Source organism: Caloenas nicobarica, chromosome 2 (assembly GCF_036013445.1).
Source record: "Caloenas nicobarica isolate bCalNic1 chromosome 2, bCalNic1.hap1, whole genome shotgun sequence".
Lineage (NCBI taxonomy): Eukaryota > Metazoa > Chordata > Aves > Columbiformes > Columbidae > Caloenas > Caloenas nicobarica.
The window spans coordinates 152,518,504-152,531,445 of record NC_088246.1 but is presented as its reverse complement, the minus strand read 5'-3'; the positions used below and the strand labels follow the sequence as shown (position 1 = coordinate 152,531,445).

The 12,942-nt window shown below is 48.5% G+C and overlaps 1 protein-coding gene across 4 annotated transcripts in view; it reads right to left on the bottom strand.

Annotated features, from left to right (window-relative positions):
- The window catches only part of ZHX2 (zinc fingers and homeoboxes 2), a 75,331-nt gene extending 66,778 nt beyond the window's left edge, over positions 1–8,553 (bottom strand). For 3 of the 4 annotated variants that reach the window (XM_065629932.1, XM_065629933.1, XM_065629935.1), the window contains exon 1: positions 8,211–8,300. The gene's annotated coding sequence lies outside the window, so the exon portion shown is untranslated. Of the gene's footprint in view, positions 1–8,210; positions 8,301–8,498 lie in introns of those variants that run through there. The other variant, XM_065629934.1, reaches the window with a different exon arrangement.
- Positions 8,554–12,942: the final 4,389 nt, after the last annotated feature.

The window sequence follows — 12,942 nt, the reverse complement described above, 5'->3', positions numbered from 1 at the left end:
CGTTCTTCCTGGTCACTTTAATTGCTTTAAAACACACATGGAGCCTATTCCTTCCTTAGGCCAGAGGATCCCAGACAGATATAGGGACTCCCTAAGGCAGCAATTTCCTCCAAAACTGCTTGTGGATGACATTTGCTCATCACCACATCTGCACCTGGAAACTTCCCACCTGCAGCTGCTGAGCAAAATCCTGCAGGTCCTCAGCAGCCACCGGGCAGCAGGCTGGCACGGCCGTGACGGGGACTCTGCCATGCAGCATCCTCAGGGACCTCCCCTCGTTCAAAAACCCCACACGAGGCTTTTCGAACATCTTATCACTGTTGACTTCCCCCAAAAAATTAAATCTAACCCTCAAAATGACAGTACAGTGGAGCTGGCGCCTTTTTGGCAAGATGCTTGTACCTGAGCACAAGTTGGGGAGACCCATGCCTCACGTTAAGGCCCAGGTAAAAGGGCTTCTGGCTCTCAAAGCGTGAAAAAAAAACCTGGCTGCCCAGTCGTGAGAGACGAGGAACAGATCCCAGAAACCTGCAACCGCAAGGTCACGACACCTCCTGGTACCGAGCAGCACATGATGGTAATAAAAAGTGGCACCATAAATGTGACAGGCTGCAAGAAATGCCACGGCGATGCCGGGTGGTGTCAAGGGAATAAATGAGTGACAAAGGGCTCTGTAACCACCTCTGGCTGAGCAAAAGGAGGTGCTGGTGCAGCAGTTGTCTCCTCAGGGGTGGAAACAGCAACAGCCACGTGGAAGTTCAAACAACTTCCTCACCTTTCAATCATGTGGAAAGAAACAGGTCCGACCCAACGCCGCTCTTCTTAGAAGACCAGCAAGGGGAACCTCTTTAGAAAAATGCAGGGTGTTTACTCGGCTTCAGGGACGAGCACAATCCTCTGGGATAACCTCACCTTCCACGATTTTCAAGGAAACCACACCAAAGCCTGCAAGAGGGAAAGCACCAAAGCCTGCAAGACGGCAAGCACCGAAGCCTGTAACAGCAGCATGCTCCCAGCATATCATTTAAATAAATCAGTTTCTGGAGAGACAAAAGACAAGGAAAAACTCCCTGTGGTGCCTGACAGTTCTTGCTGAAGAGGATGCTGGAAAAAAAAAAAACAAACACACCACAACAAAACATATTTACTTTAGAGGTGGGAGGTGAGAAGACGGGTGGGGAAGGCATCTCCTCAAAAACACTTCAGGCCAGAACCATCAGGACTTTATTTTGTGTGAGAGTGAATCAGCAGCGCTCTGCCAGCCCGGCAGCAAAGCTCGGAGATGCCGGCGCTGGCTGCTTTGTACCGGCTTCCTCCAGCATGGGAGGACCGAAAACCGCCCGGCACCCTTTGAAATCCAACAAAACTTACTACTTCCAACTGTTTACTCCGGGATTTTCTCCTTGCACATAAGATTTTTAAAAAGAACAATTATTTTCCCACTTCTGCTGAGTGAAAGGCAACATAAAGTCACTGAAACTAATAAGCATGAAATTAGAAGTACTAAAAAAAAAAAAAAAGTCAAAAACTTGGAGAGTGGGAAAAAGGAACCCATGCATCGGAGGCAAGGGAAGGGGCACTGAGTTCTTGAGAAATACTATTTTATTAAACCTCTCTGAGGGCACTTTTAGCAGCAGCTCAGAACCTGCTTTTTTGAGGATGTTATTTTAAAAAAAACCCACAAACAAAAAGATTGTGTTTATTAATCAAAAGAATGGAATCACATTTTTCCCTATACAGCTTTGCTCACAGGGCTTCTTCCTCCACTCATGATACATGACAAAAGGTTAAATAATTCTGAACTTGAGGCTTCTTTAGTTATTGTAATTGACTCAAAACAAGCATGAAAAACTCTTTCCGTTTGTTTCTGTTTGTTTGTTTTAAGCTCCAGCCAACGAAATATACAGTTTCTAACACTTACTAGAAAATTGTGGGAAAAACACATAATTAACAACAAAAGAAAAGCCAAAATCGACAGGTAATTTGAGGCTGCAAGTTTAAAAAAATATTTCGCATTTAAGAGGGGAAATAAGGTCAGGAGAGGAAGAACAGGGGGAAAAAAAAGGAAGGAAAACTAAGATTTCAGGCCTATGATGGAGCATAGAAACCAGTGCGAGAAGTTCCCGTCCCACCCCTCCCACTGCTTGCATGAAGTAAATCGTCCCCTCTGTTGGTGCCACTGTAAACCACATCACCGAAAAGATGCAACTTAAAAAATAACACTAAAAAAAATACAGAGATATATATATCTCACTTAAGAAAGGAGAGAGTGAAGCAGAAGTTTGCTTCTTGCCAAGATTGTTTCCATGCAAACCCACAGCTAAGAGGACAGTGAGTGGAGTAACACAAGGTAAATAACTTCATTTTTCAGCTCTGCCACATTTTTCCAGGACGGAAGATGAATTTCAGACTGTGGAGGAGTCTCCCATGTGAACTGAACTGTGTCGTGGTTGGATAACACCGGTCTGGATGAAACTCCACAACATGCACAGAGCGACTTGTGTCTGGGCCAGGATGCAGCCGCTCCTGTGCCCCAGAGCCTCCAAGGCCTGCTCCTGCAAGGAGAACTGGGCTTAACTTGGGCTTAACTCAAGCAAGTAAGAGTTTCCCATAGAGGAGAGTTGATGTGCAGACATCAGGAGCTGAACAAGTATATGACAGCAGACATCTCTGCATGGGAACATCTCGTGTCAGGTCTGTACCACTCACCACGCGGATGTATCAGCCCAGGGCAGGACATGTCACTGATGTAGCTGCGCTGGCAAAACCCCTGAGCAGAAAGGTTGTTACACCAGCAAACGGGCATTTTTTGCTAACGCTGCTTATCAAACTCAATGCGTAGGGTTGGGAGGATAAACCCACAACCAGCAAATTCACCTAAGGAGCAAGTTCTTGGCACGGTCGTGGGATGCTGACCCAACCAAAGTGCTCATGCACTTCTAGGCTGTGGGTTCCCTGTGTAATGAGATATTAAGTAGTCTGAAATATATACATGCTCATTTTTTACCAAGGCCTGTAGTGATGGGACAAGGGGCAAAGGTTTTAAACTCAAAGGGGGTATGTTTAGATTGGACATAAGGAAGAAATGTTTTATGATGAGGGTAGTGAGAGACTGGAACAGGCTGCCCTGAGAAGCTGTGGATGCTCCATCATTGGCATTGGTCAAGGTCTGGTTGGATGGGGCTTTGAGCAACCTGGTCTAGTGTAAGACATCCCTGGTCATTGCAGGGGGTGTTGGATGAGACGATCTTGAAAGGTCCCTTTCAACCCAAACCCTTCTATGGTTCTATGATCCTATGGATGCTGGGCTGCCCTTCAAGCCAGAGCCCCAGGGTGGGCAGACTCACACTTCCCCATCTGCAAGACAAAGGGCAGCACAAGACGGAGAAGACCTGCATCACTTCAGAGCTTGTGAAATGATGTAGATGGCAAAGGAGCCCAAGGGTGAGCCTGGACCACGGCCCTGCTTAACTTGTAGTCTATGGGGGTGACGAGGGAACCGCAAATTCCTCCCAAAATGTCTGCAAGAGTTAATTTGAGACACAATCAAGTGGTGAGCAGGCCTCACTTTGCTAGATCAGGTCCCTGCTGGAAAGTCTGCCTGGGGGGCACAACCCACAGAAGATATAAACTGTAGATGTAGCTGGGGAGGCTCTTTGCCAGAGTGACACTGAGTTTCTCACACACATCCTGCTTTCACCACCCGGCACGCACCCCGTGCACCGGGCTGACGTGCAAAACGTTGTCAAAACTCGCTGAAATCCCCCCCCTCCTCTCCCGACGTGTGATTTCTAAGCACGCAGGCGTTACAGATCACCTCCTTCCCCATTTGCTTCCCGACCCTTCCTCTCTTCTCCGTCAGCCCTCCAGATGGCCAACGCTCCCCTGTGCCAAGCGCCGGCACCAGCCCCGCTGCCAGCCCCGCTCGGGGCAGCTCGGGCCCCTGCCCTCTGCTCTGAAAATTCGAGGGGATACAGCACCATAACCCATGTCCTCAGCTACCACAACAAACCCCCTCAAGTGCACTTCTTAAATGTCCCCTCCCAGTTACCAGTGTCAAAACCTCCTCTGCTTGCCCGTGCCATTCTCCCTCTGCTCACTAATAAAAACCCGGACTTTTAAAGGTTCCTCAGTCCTAAATACACAAAATCTTTTCACACATCTCCCTGAAAAACCCTGTATCACTCAAGTTGACTGGATCTCCCAGCTGCACCAGCAGACTCAAAATACTGCCATTTTATGTAAACTCCATATACAGAAAACTCACTTTTCCCTTTAGGAACAGGTTTTAGGTCTCATGGTTAAAGAGAAAAGCTTGCCAAGTGCACCGCCTTATATCCAAACTCACATCATTTCTTGCAACAACCCAAAGTGTATTTTTTTTAAAACAAAACAATCAATCAAACAACACTTCTGAATTGCGAAGGCACGGTGGTTTTGGGGAGGGAGAGCTGGGCTGGTGATTTCCGAACTGCCTCCGGATGGCAAGGATGGAACTGAGCTCTTTTCCCTTCATCTTCCAAGGGCCAAATTCACTTCATTCCCATATTGCGACACCTTTGCAAACCAAAATCTGGAATACTACCCTGTATGAAAAGTATACATGACATTCCAGAAATCAGCAGCTCTTCTAGCTTTTACAGAAAAACAAACACAAACCCAAACTTATTGCTACCCTGGGACTGAACCGAATCATGGCATCAGTATTGAGTAAATTTCAGACCTACCTACTTTTGAGGGTTTGATAAAGTAAACTAACAACACAAATATTAGTTTCAGCTGACAGGACACATGTAAACACATCTTGACAGAAGACCAGCAATTACTTTAATGGCTTTAAGTTAAAGCCTTTATAGATTATTTTAATGCCTACTTTTGTTTATTACCTACTTTCTATACGAACAGATACCATCATGCAGATGTGCATGTTACAACCTTCAGTTTGCATCAAAAAACACACTTGCTGAACTGTCCTCACACTTGAAAGTAAGTCAAAACTACAATTACACTCTGTCCACACTAAAAGCAAATGCAGCTTTACTGCAACCTGACAGCCATGCTAAAATCTCAGGGAATTCAGTTGTGAATTCAGCTGTTCATTTCTAAACACATTCTAATAAAAATACTATTTTGATTAATTTTCAATGGATGTTTTCAGTTGTTGAGTTACATGGACATGCAGGAAAATAATTTAGACACAGGTCAAAACACCCCAACCAGAGGAGACTCCTAATGATATCTCTGAGGATCATCCTAGTTAAGAGCAAAGCTAAAAGGAATAAAACCCAAAGATGTTGGACATGCAAACACAGTGATGTCATGCCTGGCATTAAAATCTTCATCTTGTACAAGGATGAGCAAAACCTGCTATGTCCTCATTCCAGCCTGCACCAGTTTGAAACTGGTTTGAAACTGTAAGAAGAATCAAGTAACTTTGCTGAATTTAATGCTAGCTTTTCTTTCTTTTAATAAAAATACAATAAAACTCCACAACCAAAAAAAAAAAAAAAAATCAAAATGTGATGCTGCCAACTTGTGCTGTCTCATATAATGGATTATTGATTTTACAGACACTGTCTAGAAATTGTTGATTGTAACTAGGGTAAAAAGGAAAAAAAAGTGTTGCTTGAAGATAAAGCGGTCAGAAGGAGCGTGCTCCTTTCAAACCCGGACAGCAGAGATGTCCTGTGGGATGAAACTCTGACAGGAGAACTTTTGGGGTGGGCAGGCACAAAAAATGTCATTTTATGATGGTGAGTAATCAATCACACAGGCTTCGGGCTGATAACTGAGCTATGCACATCTGTAAGCACTTTTTGGCACTGAGTTCACCACAGGTACAAGAAAAGAAGACGAACACGGGAGAGCTCTTGGCCATTCGTTTCTGCAGATACACTGCAGAAGTCTGGAAGGAGATAAACATGCACACAGCTGCTGAAGTAAAATAAGGACTGGGCAACAACTTTAAAAATGCATGGGCTTTTTAGCATTTATATTCTTCCGGTTGCTGGCCAGTACCTTGCTTTCCCTGACCTAGAGACCAATTTGCAATTCTGTGTTTCAAAGAGCTGCCGAGTTCCTACAACAGACTGAAGCCACATCTACATTAGAAAGGCTTTACCGGGACAGGAATATATTACACTGGCAAAGCACTTCGGTCACAGATACCTCTTAAAACAACAAAATTACTCCTCCTCTGGTCTACTAAAACCACGGCAGCACACAGCCGTGTCACTTCACATGCCATTTCCGCGGTAAGGATACACACAAGAGGTTTCTGCCACAGACATCAGACCCCGGCCAGTCACACCTGCACAACTATCCCAGCCCCAGCCAGGAGGGACAAACCTGGAGCAAAGTTTAATCTATAGTTTAGAAAAAAAAAAAAAAGGACAACTCATTGACCAACTACGTGTGGATTATTTGTGGGTGAGCTGGATGATGAAGCAGAGAGTGGCAGTGATTTACCATCATTTGCTGTAAAAGAATTAGGTTGAGGCATTTGACATTTTAGTTCTCAGCCCTGATTTGGAACGTTTTTTTTGGTTGGGATGACTGTCATTGCTCCACTGAAGGATGTGCTAAAATCCCTTCCCGGACTAGGATCCTGACACCCGTGGGACAAAAGAATCCAACAGGAAAGCCCAGCTTTGCCTAGCAGACAGCGTAACGGCATTGCTCAGAGGGATCCCCGGTGCTGCCAGAGGTGCAGTGTCACCCGGCACTGCATGCTCCGTCACCTTCACCTGCTGCTCCCCGCTCTGCTGCCTCGGGACCCGCTGGCAAGAGGTGCTGACACCCACAAATCCTCATCACCAGGTCACCTTCCCACCCAGTAAAAGTCCTCCTCTCCCCTCCCATTCCCACTCCTCTGGATGCATTCCCCCTTTCTGCTCTCCACCTTCTGACCCAAAACTTTTGCTGAATATCCCTGCACGGCAGGGCCCTCGCAAGCTTCCAAGGTTTAAAAGAAGCACCTGCACGGAGGGGATGGGGAGCCTCCATCAGAGAGGTGCCTGGGGATCCCAAGGGAAATATGAGGGCCGCGTCCCCCTGCCAGGCTCTCGCCCTCAGGAGGGATTCCCAGGTGCAAAGTGAAGAGCTCAGGCAAGAGCCAGGCAGAGGGACACCCCAAAGTCATACAGGCGCATCCCAACTCCACTTCCAAGTTTTATTCCTAGCAAAGAGGGGAGGAAAATGTGTGTTTTGCTGTCTTCCTCATCCCAGAGGGAGAGAGACAAGGAAAAAAAAAAAAAAAGACAGTTGTGTGATGGCTTTGGAAACCAGCTAAAACAAAAGGGAAAAGTCACCCCTCCTAAAAAAGAAAAAAAAAAGTGGGTGCAATGTGCCAAAGGCCAAGTTTCTCCAAATCTTCCTATCCCGGAGAAAATAGAATGCTATAGGAAAGCAGAGGCTCCGGCAGAGGCTGCAGGAGGATGGAGCGGCGCTCCCGGCTCGGTGCCGCCCGCCGCTCCCCGCAGTTACCGGCAGCGGCCCCCGCGCCACGGCCACGGCGTCACGGGGGAACAGGCGGGGGAGGGGGGGGAAGCAGAAGGAAGAAAAAAAAAAAAAGAATTAAAGCAGAATAAACTGCTGCCAAGTCCGGCCGCGGAGCCACGCGTGGCGGCGGCGCCCGGGCCCCTCCTGCGCCTGCAGCACCCTCGGAGCGGCCGTGCCCCCCCCTCCCCTCCCGGGGAGCCAGCGGCTCCTTTTTAAACACCGCACTGACAAAATCGCCTTGCTCGCCTCTACGTAACGCCCTGTCGAAAGCGGACGCCATATTTTGTGTTGCTGATGTCGACATAGACAAACGTAGACATGTTTTTTCCTCCCCCCCCCTTGCGCTTTCCTCCTCCTCCTCCTGCCTTCCTCCCTTCACCCAAACTTGCGATCGGGAGGCGGCGGAGAGCGGGGAGGAAGACGGGGTGGGGAAGGAGGTTGCATGGCCAAAAATTTAAAATATACGTAAAGAAATTAAGAGCCCACCCCGAACAACCCTCCCGGCTCCCACTCCCCACGCCGGTCTCCCCCGTCCTCCCACCCCCGCCGGCGTCCCGGGAACCGGACAGTTTCTGTGGGAAGAAAAGTTGGGTGCGAGCGGCCGGGCGGCAGCGCCGGCGAGTGCATGTGTGCAGGGAGGGGGGGCGGCCGGGGAGCGCCGCGCCGCCGGGGCTGGGGGGGGGGACGGACCCGCCTGGGAAGTTTCCTACCTGCGCCCAGGGCGGCGGCACCGACTGTCCCGGCCGGAGCGGCACCGGCTCCGCGCGCCGCCGCGGCAGCCCCGCGGCCGCGGGACCCCGCGCGCCCCCCGCCCGCGCCGCGCCGGCCCGCGGGGAAACACGCGCGCAGCGCCACGCGCGCACGCACGTACGCGCCGCCCCGGCCCCGCCGCGGAAAATAAAAAAGAGGAGGGAAAAAAAAAAAAAAAAAAGGAGGAAAAAAAAAAAAAGAAAAAAAAAAAGAGCCCTCGATCGGTGGGGATCTACGCCAAAACCCACATGATCTCTGACGTCAGCGTGCGTATTTGCATACGATACCACCGCCGGCGCGGCCGCCGGGGTCCCTCGGCGCGGCGGAAAGTTGCGAGCGGGGCCGTGCCCACCCCTCCTGTCATCCCCCTGCCCGGCTCCGGCCGCTCCTCCTCCGGCTCAGCCCCACGAATTTTCCGCGCACCCCCCCCCCCGCCCCGAGCGGTTCGCGCGTGGGCTCCGCCGGGCGCTCCACCGCCCATGCGGTGACACCGCCGGCCCGTGTCCGGCCCGGGCAGTGGCCCCGCCGGGCGCTCCGCCGGTCCCCGCCGCGCCCCCCGTCCCGCTCCGCGGGCGGAACCACATGGACCCCCCCGGCTGCCTCGGGAGGAGTCGGGGTCGCAGCGGGGGCGGCCCCCCTGGCCCCGGGCGGTGCGAGCGGTGGCGGCTCCGAGGGGAACAGACCCTCGGTGTGGGGGCCGGAGGGTGAGGACCTTTGGTCCAAGTCCGCGTGGGCTGGAACTGCCCCTGTGGGTTGGCAGATGCTGGACGCTCGTTATAGGACGTGGGGACGGGACCCTCTTGTCGGCACCGCGGGGGTGGACCCCCTGCTATAGGCACGGCGGGGGCTGAGACCCCCGTTATAGGGACGGTGGGGTTAGACCACCGTTGCAAAGGCGGTGGGGGCTTGACCCCCGTTATAGGAACCGCAGGGTTAGACCCTCGTTACAAGGACGGCGGGGGCTGGATCCCCGCTATAGGGGCGGTGATGGTTTGGTGAGGGGCTGGATGAGGCTGTGCCGCTGCCGTGAGGCTGCCCCTCCGAAGCAGGACAGGTTACCTGGGGAGGTGGGAGGCATTTCCTCATCCTCGGCTTGTGTTAGAGGTTATCCAAGCCACCCGATTTTGGGTGGGCTTCAAGAGATGGTTGTTGACTGCTTTGCAGAAGGTGGGGTGTATTTCCGAGGGATGCTGCAATCTCTGCTCCTCTGCTGCATCGCAGGGATCCTTTCCCCCATTTAAAACTCGTTGAACTCTTTTGCCTCCTTGCCTTTCTTCCAAAGAGATGTAGACAGATAGGACTTAGGCTATTTTCTGTTTACTTCAATGAATTAATTAGAAGAAATAATTTACCGATTGCATCTTGCTTCTAGATAGAATATCTTCCAACAAGTCCAGGCTAATAGGATTTAGGAGTAGCATAATCTCACTGTAACTTCAGGGGTGTGCGATCTACGGTGCAGTATCTTTGATCAGATCGCATTAAATTAATTATATACTTAAAACTCCAAAGGCTTTGAAACTCTACTTGCTCGGGCTCCCGCCCTGCCCCGTGTCCCCAGCGCTGTGACACGCAGGGCAGAGCCCGGCTGCTGCAGCCCTTAACTCCGCTGGAAAACTTCTTGGGCAACATTTTCTTTCCCTTCCCCGTGGAGGGCTGGGAACCGGTTTGTGTTCGAGTGTCAGAAGAGGAGCTCGAAATTATTGCAACTGCATAATCGCGGAAGAACGTAAATATGTCAAAGCAGTGTCAAGAGATTTCTTTGCAGGGATACCCTTATCTGAGTAGGCGTGTTTTTGACTGCATGACTGAGTACAGTCTCTGCAAGTGTTTGATAACAGGATGGATTCCTTCCTCTCTGCCACCAGCTCCGAAATTTGTGCTAACTTTTCCTCTTCTTTCTAGTTTGCAGCTACTAGGAAAGGACAAGCATGGGCTTCCTCTCTGCACTTGCTGGGGGCACGGAAAATGACCATTAGAGTTCGCTGATGCTCATTGAATTCTGGTTTTCCTCCCTAGAGGTTTGATTTTTTTAAAATGGAAATTCCTCGTTCTTATAAATACTACTGAATATATTTTGTTTAACTCTTCGATAGCTGTTCAGCCCTGGAAATATTTCTGAATTTTGTAAAATAACAACAAGAATGCTATTTTAGGGACAAAAATATTTTCCCCCGGGATGTACATTTTTTTCCCCCTCACTGTCTCAAATTCTTTTTCTATAATTTGGAGCCCCCCCCAAAAAAGTAAAAAAGAAAAAGAAAAAAGAATATCCGAAGTGTTTTAATAAGAGTACTATGCTTATGAATCTAATATATTCTTGAAGGGGCATATCAATGGAAAAAGAGGTGAAAAATCATCTGCTTGCTCTTGTCCTAATTAACACTTACTTTAAGGCCTCTTTAACTTTTTTTTTGCATTGCCAAATGCAGAAGGCTCTTTGATTGATTGGGTGATACGGCGGCTAATGCTGCCTTTCAAGTGCAAAAAAGGGCCGTCAATGGGAGCCGGGTCCCGGGCTTCAGACTTTTAAGCCCAGGTTGTAACAAAGACAGTTCTAACCTGAGGTCAAAGCGATCCCTGCACAAGTAAGGCCCCCAGTGAGGCTCATCTGCCTTCCTCAAAACCCTGGGTGATGCCACACAAATTAGGAGCTGAAAGGTCATTGAAAATGGAGCATAACTGACTGTATTTAAGATGAAGAAGATGTGGGTTTAAAAATGTAGCAGTTGCTCTTGCCGTCCCAAATAAACAACCTAAGGACAACTCTTTGAGCACTGTGTATTCAATGTTACTGCTAGAGAAGCTGCTCAGACCCTGCAGCTAAGTCGAAGGATACTTGTTACTTTGCATTTTCTTCTGTGTTACTTTGCATTTTCGCACATCAAAGTGCAAATATCCAGTGCACGGCGATCTGTTCTGTGCATGTTTTTCATTGATCATCATGTTGGTCATCATGTTGGTCATCAAATTCCTCCTTTGTTTGTATCTTGATTAGTGGGACCAACAGGCTGTGCGGTGTCTCTAGCCAAATGCTGGCTTTTAGTAAGCTTGTGGTTAGTCAGTTAGCTCTGACTGTCAAATTTAATTGAAGTTAACTGAGAGTATCAAAAGTTTACTCAGGGAAAGGAGAACAGTGCTTATGATTAGAGTTCGTAATTACAAAACCTCGATTCCTTGGGAAATCATGCCCCTCCCCAAAGTATGAGTGATGAATGCAACATGAAGACTTGCTAACTCTAGGTATGTAACTTGTTTATAGAAACTTAACATTAAAACGATGCACATAACAAAATGGAAATTATTTTTACAGAAGATGCAAAAAGGAAATTTGCGATTTTAAACTTCTTTTGCATAAGGCTTCTCTTTTCAATTAATGACACAATGGAAACCACACTGATTACAAAGCACAGTCAACGTGCATGAAAAATTTCCCAGGAAAAAGTGAGGGCAGAGCACTTGCTTACTTTAAATCTAGTGCCCTCTCCATTTCCTCTGTGCACTTTCTCTAGAATTAAAGTGACATCTGCTCCATAAAGCCCTCAGATGAAGTTGCAAACTTGTCTGTGAAATAATACCTTTGTCAGAGGTACTTTTGTGTACTGATATGTATATATGTATTTTATGGTGAGGAGATGAGTGTCTCACATGTGTATTGTCACATACGTTTCAGTCTTTTTCAGCCTAATGGTTTTTCTGACTGTTTAATCCTGTGAAGGATTAGGCTGAGTCAGCATTACAGATTTAATTCCCTCTCTTGCAGGTGCAGCTCTGAATTTTGCTCTGAAGAGACTGTAAATGTCCTCGAAACAAACGTGCATCCTTTAAGAGCCAAAACAGAGGCACGTAAATAAAAGACATGGACAGTCATTTTCTGTTGAGTGCATGGCTATGTGTTGCTCATTTTTATGCTGGCCTAACATTGTAAGATTGATTGGAGTTTTGTCCACAGGATGCAGCAGAAAATGGATGGGCTGATGTGCCAGGTGAGGTTTAGGTTGGACGTTAGGAAAAGGTTCTTCACCCAGAGGGTGCTGGACGCTGGAACAGGCTCCCCAGGGAGGTGTCCCGGCCCCAAGCCTGACGGTGTTCAAGAAGAGACTGGACAACATCCTCAGACACATGGTGTGAACTGTGGGGTTGTCATATGCAGGGACAGGAGCTGGACTCAGTCATCCTTGTGGGTCCCTTCTAACTCGGGACATTCTATGATTCTGTGATTCTATGTGTCAGGTGAACCCAGGCAAGGTGAACCAGCTCTAGGTTGGTGGGCCAAGCTGCTGCCTTAGAGCTCGTTTCAGGAGTAACCACGCTCATCTTCGATTGCTAATTTTACAACTTCCACTCCATTCTTCTTACCCCACACAGGTACAGCAATTCCCCTGCTCCCACTTGGTGTTTTTAATGACAGCTCAATAGTGGAGTTAGGCTTTCTATGCAGTCAGCAGTAGAAATTAAGGTGAAACAAATTAGAAGTCAGCAGATAAATGTTGTTATTTATTCATTTCCTCTCTCTCGAAGATCGTGATCTCTGTGCTGATGGCAGGAAGCAGTGCTTGGCTGGTGGTCAGCGCATCTTGTGCAGACCAGTGGCCAAGAAATAAAGATCTTTAGCCTCATGTGTTTGCCACTCACTCCCCAACCTGGGTGGTTGTTTTGGTTTGTTTTGGTTTGTTTTTTTTCCACCTCAGC